Here is a 13,157-nt window from a genome sequence, read left to right as displayed (position 1 = left end):
TTATTTTCTTCTGCATTTTTAGAACAAAGTTCTAGGGGCTTCCTGTGCAATTTGTTTTCAGTTTTCAATTGTAATAGAAGTATGAGAAAGGATGCAAAGTAGTGCAAAAGCCACATTAGCTACTGGAGGCCATTGGGTGGAATAAAGTGGTCAGGAAGTGTGTTTTTCCTGTGCGGTCTGTAATAAAAAAATATTCTAGAATTGAAGCAGCTCCCATACAAGTTGTGCTCTGCCAACCTAATCAGAATGTATGATTTCTCCTGTTTTAAAATCTCTTTCCTTTGAGAACCCGTTACAGGTTATTTGGTTTTTACTTTAGGATTATTAGAGACAAGTGATTTTTGTATTTGGCACAACAGTAGTAAGTTGCGTTGCAGCACCTGTTTTTCCTCATCAACTGTAGGTTTTCAGAGGTTTCGATAGGTGTGGAAATGAAGTCCTTGGGTGTTCCCATTATCATATTCTATATAGGATCATAAATTAGAAAGTATCCAAATATATTTGTGCTCAGAATAATCTTTTTTATTCTCAGCATGGAGGCCACCCTTCCCTGTCTTCCCCTTTTTCATACCCTTCCTCCACAGAAGGCTGTAACATAGTTAAAATGTCTGATTATTTTGAAATTAGCTCAGAACTTGGATTTCTGTTCCTTTTCACCGATCCTGAGGATGGTGACCCTTTCTTCTTGGGTAAGAATTCACTTTTAAGTAGGGTGATGTTGTTAACTTTCTTACTTTGTTTTTCCTAGAACTCATAAAAACGAGAAAGAGAGCACTCCAGCTTACATAAATATCAAATAATTCCTAATGTAGGGTGAGAAGTGAAGAAGTAACTGCCAGTGTTCTGCTGGAGTTACAGAATTAATAAACTAGACATTTATGAATGTTGGTGTGAGTTAGGTGTATCGATATCTTTGGACAACACTCAAGTGCAGTTATACAGATCACATCTTTTTCTTCCCTCCCACTCTGACAGGTGTTGGTTGGCTTGAGAACTTAATGGGGAATGAGAAGGAGGTCTATGAATATTCCTATCTGTTCAGTGTTCTCTTGATTTTAGTAATCATGAGTGCTGAGCAAGTTAAAGAAGGCATGAATTATGACATTTATTTCAACATTTCTTGGTTACTTAAATAAGGTTTTGTAAAAAAAAAAAAGGCAATGTATATTCCATTGTATATTTAAAAAAAGTGATTGTTAGAAGATATATGAGGAGGAAGGAAGGGAAAATGAGGGTAGAAAATGGGTAAGTAATGGGAATGCAAGAAATCCTCAGGAATGAAAGCAGTCCAGTTATTCAGGTCTCTGGTGCAGTGTCAAGTCACTGCACCAATCAGATGACACTTTGGTTAATTACTGGGATTGAGATTTACTTGCCTAACCATAGGTGGCTCATGCCTTTTTAGATGCCCTGAGGTATCTGCTCAGCCTTTGGCTACTGTTCTCTTGTACCCTGTCTGCCAGTCCCATACAGGTATTTCAGAAAACCAAGAACATACAAAATCGCACATTTATCTCTGTTTAGGATTATGAATTGTGCATGTCTATATTCTGATGTTGTATCTAGAGCTTTGCCTTTCCTCCTTGCCTTTCCCAAAGGCAAAGTTTTTTTCATGTTATGCTAATTGTATCTGAAGCTAACAGAGAGAGCTCCCTTAATCAACACTTACACTTAACTATCAGCATAATTAGATTAATTAGATTTTGGAGACATCCTAGAAATCCTATCATGTGTGTATGCATCTGTGTGTGTTGGAAGTGACATCATCCTTGTCTTAATATTCTGAAACAAGCTTATCTATTGTTTTTTGTTTGGGTTTTTTTTGTTTTCATACTTTTCCCCTTTTTGTAGATGATATGCAGATTGATGGAGTCCAAAAGTTTATGCTACTAACTGTACTCCATCCACAGAATCAACTTGTGTGCTTTTCTGCTCTGACACCATGCTGGTGCCCCTGAGACAAGGTACAGGGGCACTGCAAAAGTGGTGAACTGTGTAATGTCACACTGCCTTTTTCTTATTTGCTGCTTTGGTAGGTCACCTTTTTCTCTTTCTTGGAAAGGAAAGATGGACCTAGGGATCTGTGTAATATAATCATGCTGAGATGAGGTGTGTTTTCTGTTTTTGTATTATTGACATCTTGACCATTATGCAACCAGTAAAGATTACTGGCAGTAGTATTTTCTTCTGAGGTCAGGGCTATTGATTTTGGAGTATAAGCAGAGCTGATATGATAGATCTTATAGTAATAATTGTATTTGGATTTAACTTTTAACATAATTTGTTTTGGACAAAAAGTTTGAGATACATTAATATGCATTTACTGAAGTTACTTGGATATTATTTTCATTAAATGATTGTTGCAAAAGACACTCTAAGTATTCTGCTTGATAAGGTGTATTGGGAAGAGCATGCACAAGAGACTGCTTTTACAGATGGAGGTCTCTGTCTGTAACCTATCTATCAAGGTTTTAGAAAGGCAAGAGGAGACATCTTGTTTGTGAGCCAGAAATATTTTCCATAAACAGAAGATGAAGTGATCTTCAGAAGTTACCCTAATAATCACAAAGAATAGAGCAGTTTCATGAGCGGAAAAAAGGATCCAAGAAAACCTTAGTCTGTATTGCTTGATCTCATTTTATTAAGAGAGAGAGACAGATATATATATATATATATATGGCCCTGAGCAATATTCCATCCCTGTAGGATGGTATCGCAGCTCATGGAAACTCACATCTGTTTATGGTGTTTCACTGGCTGTCTCCATTTTACTAACTTGGGGAAACAAAACAAAAATAAAATAAGTTATACCAAGTTGAACCTCACTCTGTGACTCTAAAAGTAGCACAGTATCATTTGTTGTCATTTATGTACGAATCATATAAAAGTTGTGATCCAGATGGAACTTGGGTGATAAAAAAAAGGATGACTAATAATTATGATAACAATAATTATGGTGACGCCTTGTGATTGAGTGAGAGCGAGACCACATTGTAAAGTTCAGAGGAAGTAGAATTTTCTCCTTGCTCAAGGAGAAAATATAGGAACAGAGTGAACAATGTAATGCTTCTTTTTTGTCTGCTTTGCTATTAAGTTGTGTTTTTAGCAGTGTTAGGAGGAAACTAAGATGGGAAGGCTACGTTGCAGAAGAATGTTCGCAGTGACTTTTCTGTGATAGTAACTTTCCTCCTTATTTGTAACAGCTAAATTTCACTATTATCTAAAAATACAATTTTTAAAATCAGTTCTCACATAAGCAGATAGGGTAATTTCCAAAGTGTTGTTATATGATAATGGCTAAAATAATGTTAACAATGATTTGAGATTATTTCACCAAAGTTTCTTTGAGAAAGAAGTATTGTGTAACTGGTTGCAGCTTGAGTTCTGCTTATTTTCTCATGCAATGTGGTGGGTTTTGAGTTTTTTTTGGGGAGGTGGGGAGGAGAGGGTGTGTTGGTACACATGTGGGAACATCTAGTGATTGTACTGTCTCATCATGTCTGTTGTATTAATTTTGAATTGCTAAATGGACATTTAAAGTTACTGCAAAGTACAGTAGCACCTTCATCTCCTTATCCAACATTTCCTGTTAGTACCTTTGGATTTCTTTGTCAGGGAGAAATAGCAATCATTTTTGGTAGTTTGTGGCTTGAACACCATCCATACACTCTCTTAAAGTAGAAAATGGTATGGTTGTGAAACCTGTTACATTGTATCAGGAAGTTAGTTCTTAATAATGCTACCATCAACCAGTATGGCGTTATGCTGCTGATTTGAAAAAAGCTAAATGTCCGAGTTAGTTAATACTACATGCACTTGAACTGAGAATTTTTTAACCTTTGTTGATGGCAGCAGAGGATGAACTGAGGAAAGAAACAAGTATCACTGTACTGCTTGTGTACTGCTTGGCGTATGATGTGGACAGAGGCATACATTCCCTCTGCACTCAGGGAATTTTCTATGGAAAAAATTAGGTTGATCATGAGGTCCATCCCTTTCTGCCGCCTTTCTTTACAAGATGAAAGCTGCAGAAGCTTCTTTAGCGGTCAGGAACAAGTAGTCAGAGAAACTAGAGCTGATTTAAAAACCTGCATTGGTTTCCCCTTCAAGGGATCAGCGGCCGCTTGTATGTTGCGGGCAAGCCTGTGCCCTGTTCCACCGTGACGGCTCCAGTGGAGTGAAAAGCCCTGAGAGCCTGTGCTAAGAACGTAAGTGAAAAATGCCTCTTTCTTGTTGAAAGTTTGAAATATGATGATCATTTGACTAAAGCTGTCTGTAACTAGTCATGTAAAAGCAAGCATATCTTGGTGAGAATTTGTGAAGGCTATCTTGTTCAGCTTGTTTATCTTGCCTTGAACCAAATTTGGTAATGAGGTGGGAAGTAGCTCGGAGAGTTTTCCTCTCTTGAACTTTGAGAAGAGCAAATCAGTTAAAGTTTTTTCCATAGTCCATATTTAAAGTGAGTGTAATTCTCAACATCCTTATACAGAAATGCCTTTCATATTTTTTTCCATTTGTAAAACACATTCCTGTTGTAATACCTGAGTAGAAAAAGGTGACATATAAGCATAATTTGATTTTTATCCAGTGAAGCCCTCTAGGAATGAGCAGTGGTAAAATCTGAAAACAAGGTGTTTAAAAAGTTTTATAGGTATCTATTCCTTGTTGTGGAAAAAAAAAAAATCAAGTGTGACAGATGTGTTCAGACATTAGTGGAACAGTAGCTGAAGTGTTAATTGGATTACATTTCCCTGAGCATCTCTCTTAATCTCTATAGCCCTTTACTTGCCTGCAGAGGAACTACTGTGTATTTTAAGTTGTAAATAAGAAAACAGGAGTAGTAGGGAGTACCAAATTGGGCAGTTTTATGAAGCAAAGATGACCACTCAAGAAGAGTGTAGCACTTCTAGGCTGTTAAACTGCTTCTAACAACTACCAGTTTGTGCCTTCCATCAGTAAAGATTTCACAAGGAAGGCAGTGGACAGGAACCTGAAGGAAAAGATACAAGTTCCCCCCGCTCCCTTGGGATCAGAAATCAAGCCTTTGTCTCACCTTTTGTATAAGGTAGTTCCAGCAGGCTTCCCCTCCCCTCCCCCGCCGCCCCCCCCCCCCATAAATTTATTTTGCAATGCATTTTGAACTCTAGATTGATTGTAATATACAAATTAATGTGGTTGGTGTATCCCAGTAGCTACAGGCAAATGTTATTCCTAAAACTGCATTGAAACAGGAAGTTACTGTAATACACACCATGAGTAAATTCATGGAGAAACAGAATAATTTTCCCCAAAATAATAAATCGGAGTGTTAATTCAACTATGTATCCGTTTTAGAGTAACTCTTGTAAAGTGAGATATAATTGTCCCTCCTACTCACTTTCATGGTGTTTGAAAACAACATTCTCATCATTAGGGTGTTAGAATTAGTGAAAATACAGAGGAAATCTCCATAATTCCAGTGATGCATATTCCAAACTGAAACTATTCAAGCCTTTCCAGTAAGTTTATATTAAGTACTAATTGCTCATTTAATTTTTATATTGTCATGGTGATCAGTAGGTACTTCTTGTTTGCAGAAGGCTATAACACAACTTTTAGATATGCTTCCCAGGAAAGACTGATGCATAGCACACTCCTCTTCTCCCCTGCCACTATGTAATCATTGGAAGGATTTCAAAAAGTGGTAATTAAAACATGTGTGCACTAGAAACACAGACATCATTATTAAATATAACACTGTGAACTAATTAATTTCATTGTGTTATATTAATCAAATAGTTGCAGTGGCAAGCATAGATGATATATAAAAAAAGAGCCAGCAATACTCAGGTCATAAGCTACTATTGCACATGCAAATATGGATCTTACAGCATAATAGTCTCCATGTTAATCATAGGACACCTGGGACCAGCTGGCATTGTTAATGTATTGCTAGCAAGAATACTTTTTCATGTGCTTCTTTTATACAAGTTCATCACCAGCTAGACAACGTAAGTAGTCAGTCAAAGTTTACAGTTTGAGCGAGTGGTTTCCTCTTCTTCGCATGAGTATATGCTGCATGTATCGTCAAGTCAGTGAACAGAAAGAGTAGAATCTACTACCTAGTGCAGAAATATAGCCATTCAAAATGTTTTAAAAATAAAAGCAGTCATTTTTTATAATCCTTGAAGATGACAGTATAGTTGTAGGTATGTGTAAATTGCAGACTGTTTTGTTTTCTGGCAGCATCTCAGATTTCTCCAAACCCCGTTGCCTCAATAGTATAGACTGAGTTATTTGACTATGTTTCTCAAGAAGGAAGGCTTTTCCTGTTATGTAGTTAGTTAAGCAAAAGTATGCAAAAGTTTACCATCGATACATACTCTTACAGAAACTTACAAAATCAGGTGAAGTTCTATATTTGGCCTGAAGTGCTGTAGGGTAGAGAGTATCCTACATATGCCGTACAGTACGATAATGTGGTATCTTCATTTGGTGTTTTGAATATAACTTCAGTAATTTTGATATATTTATATATTTTTGGATTATGATGAAAAATTAAGATGTCATTATTTACTATTTAATTTAAAGTTATTTGAACAATACGAGGAATATTTTAATATAAAGTATTTTAATCAGCAAATACATGTTTCAGCTACCATAAAAATCAGTATGGGTATGTATACATGTTCTCAGAGGTTTGCGTGTGTACTGAAGCTAGTGTTACATTCAGCAGCAATGTTCAACTAGCCCAAGTTTTATTTAGTATTTGTTTCTTCTTTCAAAAGAGGAACTAGTACAAGAAACACCTTTATACAGGTCATGAATCAGAGACCTCAGTTTCGTCTGTTGGAACTTTAATCCATGCAACTGGAAATCTGTAATTATTATGAAACTGCCATAAAATATGACTTAATTTATGGGGGTTTTTTCATATTATATGTATAGTCTGAAAAATCTCAGAAGTGCAAGAGCAAGTTTACTGTGAACTGGATCAGAATGGGAAGAAGCTGTATAAAGAAGCTCCCATGTATTCTGTCCTTGCTGCATTAGGGTATTATTGTTTTGGTACTGCAAAGAGTGGTGCATGAGAATATCTGAACTCAAAGTACTAGGGAAGAGTCACAAAAATAATAAAACAATGAATATTAAGGGGTAATAACAAATCCTACATGGATACTTTCAGGTTTGGATCTTTATCCAATCCATTTACCGCCTGTAGGTAGGAGCAGGAGAGAATATAGAAAACGGAAAATCTGTTCTGTTTAAATAAGAAAATGTGATTGTAAAGCCATACAAACTTTGTGTAAGTATGATGGAAATACGCAGCAGAAACTGCTTATTGGGAACGGAGCTAGATTTCAGATGTACTATTAGATATATTAAATAATTTCCTTCAACTTGCAAAACTGCCAAGGAGGATTAACAGGAAATGATAGAAGCTACCACTGAAGGGGAATAAAGTCTTTCTTGGATATACTGTCTCATCAGCAAAATTTTAGTGTGACCATAAAATGAGGATAACCTTAATTATGAAAATTGCTACTAGAAACCTCCTATAATGTTTGAATAGCATAACAGTTCCTCCTACAAACTTAATTTCAATGATAAGTAGGTGGCTTAATTATGGGCCCTCTAGTCTCAATTTGCTGCCTAGACATCTGACTTGAGGAGAAAAGTGAAAATTTTTTCTGGTAGTCTGGTAGGTGGCAATAGGCCAGTTTTTGCAGTTGCCGGAGCTGCATCATAAAGCATGCTGATTGCTCTTCAAATATAGATACTATGAAATCAACATGATCTAAGGAGTCCTTGGGCTTTGTACTCAGCAGAAATGAGTACCAAGCCCCAGGTCCTGCTGATGAAAAAACCTTCAATGATTCTGCATAATACTTAGATTCTTGGAAATGTGCTGGAATGATGATTATAGAAACTGAGAAATGACATTGATTTTTTTTTTTTTCTTTCTGTCAAAATAGATCAGATGTTGTTAAATGGCATTTATTTTAACCGAAATATGTACTCTTTGTTTATGAGTGAATTCTTGTTACATGGTTCATGAGCCAGTGTCATGCAAACCAACAGCGATTCACAGAATCACTAAGGTTGGAAAAGACCTGTAAGATCATCAAGTCCAACCTAAAAAAACCCCAAAAAACAACAAAAAAAAACCACCCAAAAAAACCCCAAAAAACAAAAAACCACACACCACACAACAACAACAAACCACAACACACCAAAAACCAACCCACCCAACACCACATAGCACCATGCCCATCAAGCTACATCCCACAATGCCACATCCACACGCTCCTTGAATACCTCCAGGGAGGGTGACTCTACCACCTCCCTGGGCAGCCTAATTCAGTTGGTTTGCAATTCAATTTAAGATGCAGATTGTCTTTTTAGGCTGCTAGTCATTCCAGGGCATATTGTAGACATGTAGAAGTGAGGCTGACTATTCAAGAAACATGTCACTTTTATAGTAAGTCTCTAAAAAGAACTTTTTGTGCTTCTGCATCTCAGATTGTTACAATTATGAAACCTTCAAATTACTTGAGACACCTTTGTAATAAAGCACCAAGGTTCTAGTTCCAAGCACATTTAATTCTAGAGCAAAAATTCCTGTTGACTTCAATGAAAGCTACATAGAGCTCAGAACAACACTTTAAAAGATGAAGACTGTACTTGTACTTTTTCTGAACAAGGTGATGTTTACCTTTTTTGTTGTTATTTTACTCCATTATCTCTCTTTCTTTGGAGGGTATTTATTTGCATGGATATTACCCATTTTTAACTTCTACTGTCAAAATGCCTTGTTTAGAGAAAAGAGTTTTACTGAACTTTGAAAAAATTACTCACCTGTTAAAAGTATTAATGACGTACCCATTAATTTTTAATTAGCAGTTACATTGGCTCGTAGTTTAGGAACACAGATTCCATTAACTTATATAAAGGAATTAAGGTGTTAATTAAGCTGTTAGTTTAAGTTGAAGTTCCTATGCTGGTTTTCAAAGATAACTTTTGAAAAATATATCATGAGAACTGGAGAACATGATTAAATTGGTATTTTTTTTCCTGTTGAGGTTGACATATGGTTTGAATTATAAATGATGAAACCCAGTATTATTTAAGTAATTAAGCCAAGCTGTTCTGAGACATTGAAAGAGAAATCTACACAATGTTTTTTCTTTTCCCTGACAATGTAGAAGTAAAATCTTTATATATTTACCTCTTTGAAGGGCAAATGGCAAAGTAAGGAAATAGCTTATTTTAATTTGGTGGCATTGAAATTGTTCTTCAAAATAAAGTTTATCTTTCAGTATGGGGACAGCAAACTCTTGTATCCCAGGCATATTTTTACTTTCCAAGACTTTTGAGTTGGTGGAACATTTCTGATACCTTGTTAGATGAATAACCATGGCTGTGGTGTGACCTTGTGGTACTATGATGTCTTCTATTCAGTGATTTGATCAGTTAAATGGGTCAAGCTCAGAAAATTGTAAGCCATTTATTCAACTTATGCTGTTAGTCAGTGAACGTCAATCAGCTATCAAATGGCTTGAGAGAAACAGCAGTTTATAATAAATGTCTGTCAATTTAAAAATATTCTCTGATTGGAAAGAATTTTCCAGTGTCAAATAAATGATCTTGTGTTATCTCATCTCAGAAATAAACAATTTTAAATGGCAAGCATCTGTCTTAAATAAGGGGGACAGTGGCAAGATTCTGTATGCAAGCCTCCTTTATGGCCTACTTGTATTTAAAGATGCTTATGCAGCCAAATAAAAAAAAAAAAAAAGATAAAGCAATACAATGCACAGTATTACTGATACAAATCACTTGTTTGTGAAAGAAGGAAGTGGTAGGGTTTGGGTTTTTTTGGGGTGGGAGGGAAGGAGGTAACAAAAATTCAACTGGAAAAAAGTTGTGTGTGTTTTTTTCGTTTTTGTTTTGTTTTTTAAGAGTGCTTGGTATTCAGGAATGGGGTTTAACTGCTAAAATAGGAGCCAAAAGATAATGATTTTAATGCACTTATCTTCAGTTGAAAATGATATCTGAGATCACTCAACTACAGTATTGATTCCTGGTCAAAGTGCAGAGAAGAAAACAGTTGCAATTTTAGAGTTCCTGATGATACATTCATGTTACTTCTTTCATCCAAGAGAATCCCATCATACCTAACAAACTATATACTTTGTTAACTTCAGTTAGAATGTGTTGGTTTTCTGAAATGAAGAAATAAATGTAACCTTGTTATATATGATGGACATGGTTTTTTCCAGAGCATGTCTGAATTAATTTTTCCTTTGTTCACATGCATGTAGACATTGAGAAAAATGCCAGGAACATGTTTGCTAGCAGAATTGAAATGGGTAAAATAAATTAAAAAAAAAAAACAACCCAAAAAAACCAAGCAAACATATTTGCACTGTCAAGAAAGAGCTTGCTTTCTGTCTTGCTAGTGTGGAATATAAAATTATGTTCACTGTAGAATTTCAGCAACTTGTGTTGGAGGTAAGCATTTCTTATGAAGCTATTACCATGCAAATGTGAGTGGAACCAGAATAGAATGGAAGACTGATGAGGAATAGAGCCAGCAGTCTTAAGTGTGCAGTGGCTTCCTGTTAACAGGACATATTTCATAATAATTAATTCTTTACATTTTTCTTGATTCTAAAATTTCACAAATTAAGTGGGAAATTAAGTCCCTTTTGACAGTTCTTTTTGAAGAAGAATGGTTCAGAAGAATGAGATATATATAGAAGAGAGGTTAATTTAACACAGGAACATTCCTGAAATTGTCTGTCTGTCTCTGCATGTGTGTGGAAGAGCAGTTGTGCACATGCATGCAAGTGGGTTCCCACTGCCCTCATCTGCCTGTAGTGACAAACCCCGTTAGGTATGTAATCATTTCAGTTTCTTGCTGTTGCTTTACAAAGAAAAACAGTGAAATATGTATTTTATTATGTAAATATTTTTCTCATCTGCATTGTTAGTTACGTGTTTTTCCCCTGGTACAGAAGAACTGGGGTCCTGCCACAGCCAGAGGATTCTGTGATCTGTGTGACAACAGTCTTGCTACAAGTCTGTAAGAGTATGGGAGCAGAAGATGAAAGACTTAAGAACATTGTACATCCAGAATGTCTTAAATCTCTTATTGTCTGTGACTTCTGTTTGTGGAATACTATTAATTTAAATCCCAAAACAGATGTTTCCAAAACAGTAGACAGCTAGGTTAAGCAAACTGTCTAAACCAGGCATGTGTGGTTTGGTAAGCCAACCCAGATATATCTGTCAAGGGTACAGCCCAGTGCCTGAAATTGTGGAGGTTTCTAACAGGCAGCAGAAAGATATTTCTTTTTTTTTTTACTTCTTTTTAATACCACTATTTATTCCAGTTTTTATCTGTTCCTGCCTAATATGAATGAGAAAGAACATACTGAAAACAAAGCAAGAGATCATGTAATCTCCATATAAAGTTTATTCTTTGATAAAGGTAACAAGCAAGAGGCCAGTCTATAGTTGAGATTCCCCCCACCCCTATCTTGGCAAAAGGAGGAGAAGAAATAATCTAGGAGGAGGATTTTTTTTCCAGTCCTTCTTAAGTTATGCTTATCATTTAAAGTCTTACTGAAAGTACTTGCTCTCTCTGCCTTCCCCCCCCCATCCCCCAACATTTTTCTGAATTTAAGCTGTTTGATTACTCAATTTGGTGTGCTAAATTACTTCCTTATCTTTACACATAACTCCAGGGATTTTCATTTGTTTATTTTTCAGATTTATTTCAAAGTTTCACCTACAAAATTAGACTAGTTTTACTTTTTCTGTAATGATTAAGTGTGAAAAATACATTATTTTTAATGTTACGATGAAAAGTTCACACAATATTCAAAGAAGAGCTTGCCAGCTGAATTTGCAACATGACACATTTGCAACCTGCAGTTCTAAAGGATTTTAAATTGCTTTCTTATCTTGCTTTGACATATTTAAAGAAATATTCACCATCTTTCTATTTTCTTTTGTGGGGAGGGGGGCAGTTTTCTTGTTTTGGTACAAGTTATTAATAGAATATTTATGTTTATTATTTTTATATTCAGCTTTTATTGCTTTACATTTGTCAACATTAAATTTCAGTTTCTGCTTGTCAACCTAGTTATAGAGAAAATCAGCATTCATTTAAACTTGACTTACTACTTGCTAAGTATGCAGTTTTCCTCTGAATTTTATGTTATCAGCAAATTTAACAATCTAGGTCATTTGTAAAAATTAAAAATCAGCAGAAGTCTTAGCAGAGATGACCCTGGTAAAACCCTACTAGATATTTCTGTGTTCAGCACTTCCATGTGTGAATACAGAAAATTTTTTATAGTCTTGAACACATTTCAAAACACCTTAAGAAACTGGACTCGACTTCTGTGTGTAAAGATAGCAGGATTCCAATTCTGATTTTTGAATGATTGATGCACACAACGCCATCTTGAGTTTCTTCATTCTAAGATGTGAATTTTACCGTATTTGAAATTAGTTAGTAACTTAAAGATGTATTTTTAAAATAATTTTTTTAAATTATAATTTAAGAGAGATCAGTCTGTAGAGAATCACATTTTAATTTTTCAGTGTTTTTTTCTGATACATTAACTAAATTGATGGCATATAATTTGTTCATCAGTGTCCTTCAAAAAGCTATTGTGAACCGGAATAACTAGATTTGAATATTTGAGCAGGTCACAAAGGAGTGGTATGGTGTGCAGAAAAACTGGATGACTTTAACTGGAAGCCCTGTTTTTTTTTTTTCCTTTTTAAATGAATATTCCTGTACATACTTGTCGTTTTCAGATGATTGGTTTATCTGATAGATGAGCTTCCTTTTAAGTGTACATAGTTTTTATTAGTTTTTCCTATTCTTATATATGTTAATATAATTCTTATAAAGCTAGAATATATAAAGCATTAGTATACTATTAATACTTATAATACACACGTAATAGTATACTATTAATACGATGTAACAGTATTTCATATATACCTTCATGTCTTGACCTATAAATGAAACTGGGCTTGTCTTAATGTTTGAAATTCTCTAGCATTGAGTTAGATATTCACAAGAAAAAATTTCTATGGTGTTCTTCAAACTATTGATTCCTCAGCTGCAACAGATCATTATATAAAAAACAAAT

This window comes from Gavia stellata, chromosome Z (genome assembly GCF_030936135.1).
Source record: "Gavia stellata isolate bGavSte3 chromosome Z, bGavSte3.hap2, whole genome shotgun sequence".
Classification (NCBI taxonomy): Eukaryota; Metazoa; Chordata; class Aves; order Gaviiformes; family Gaviidae; genus Gavia; species Gavia stellata.
Note: the sequence above shows the minus strand (reverse complement) of the source record.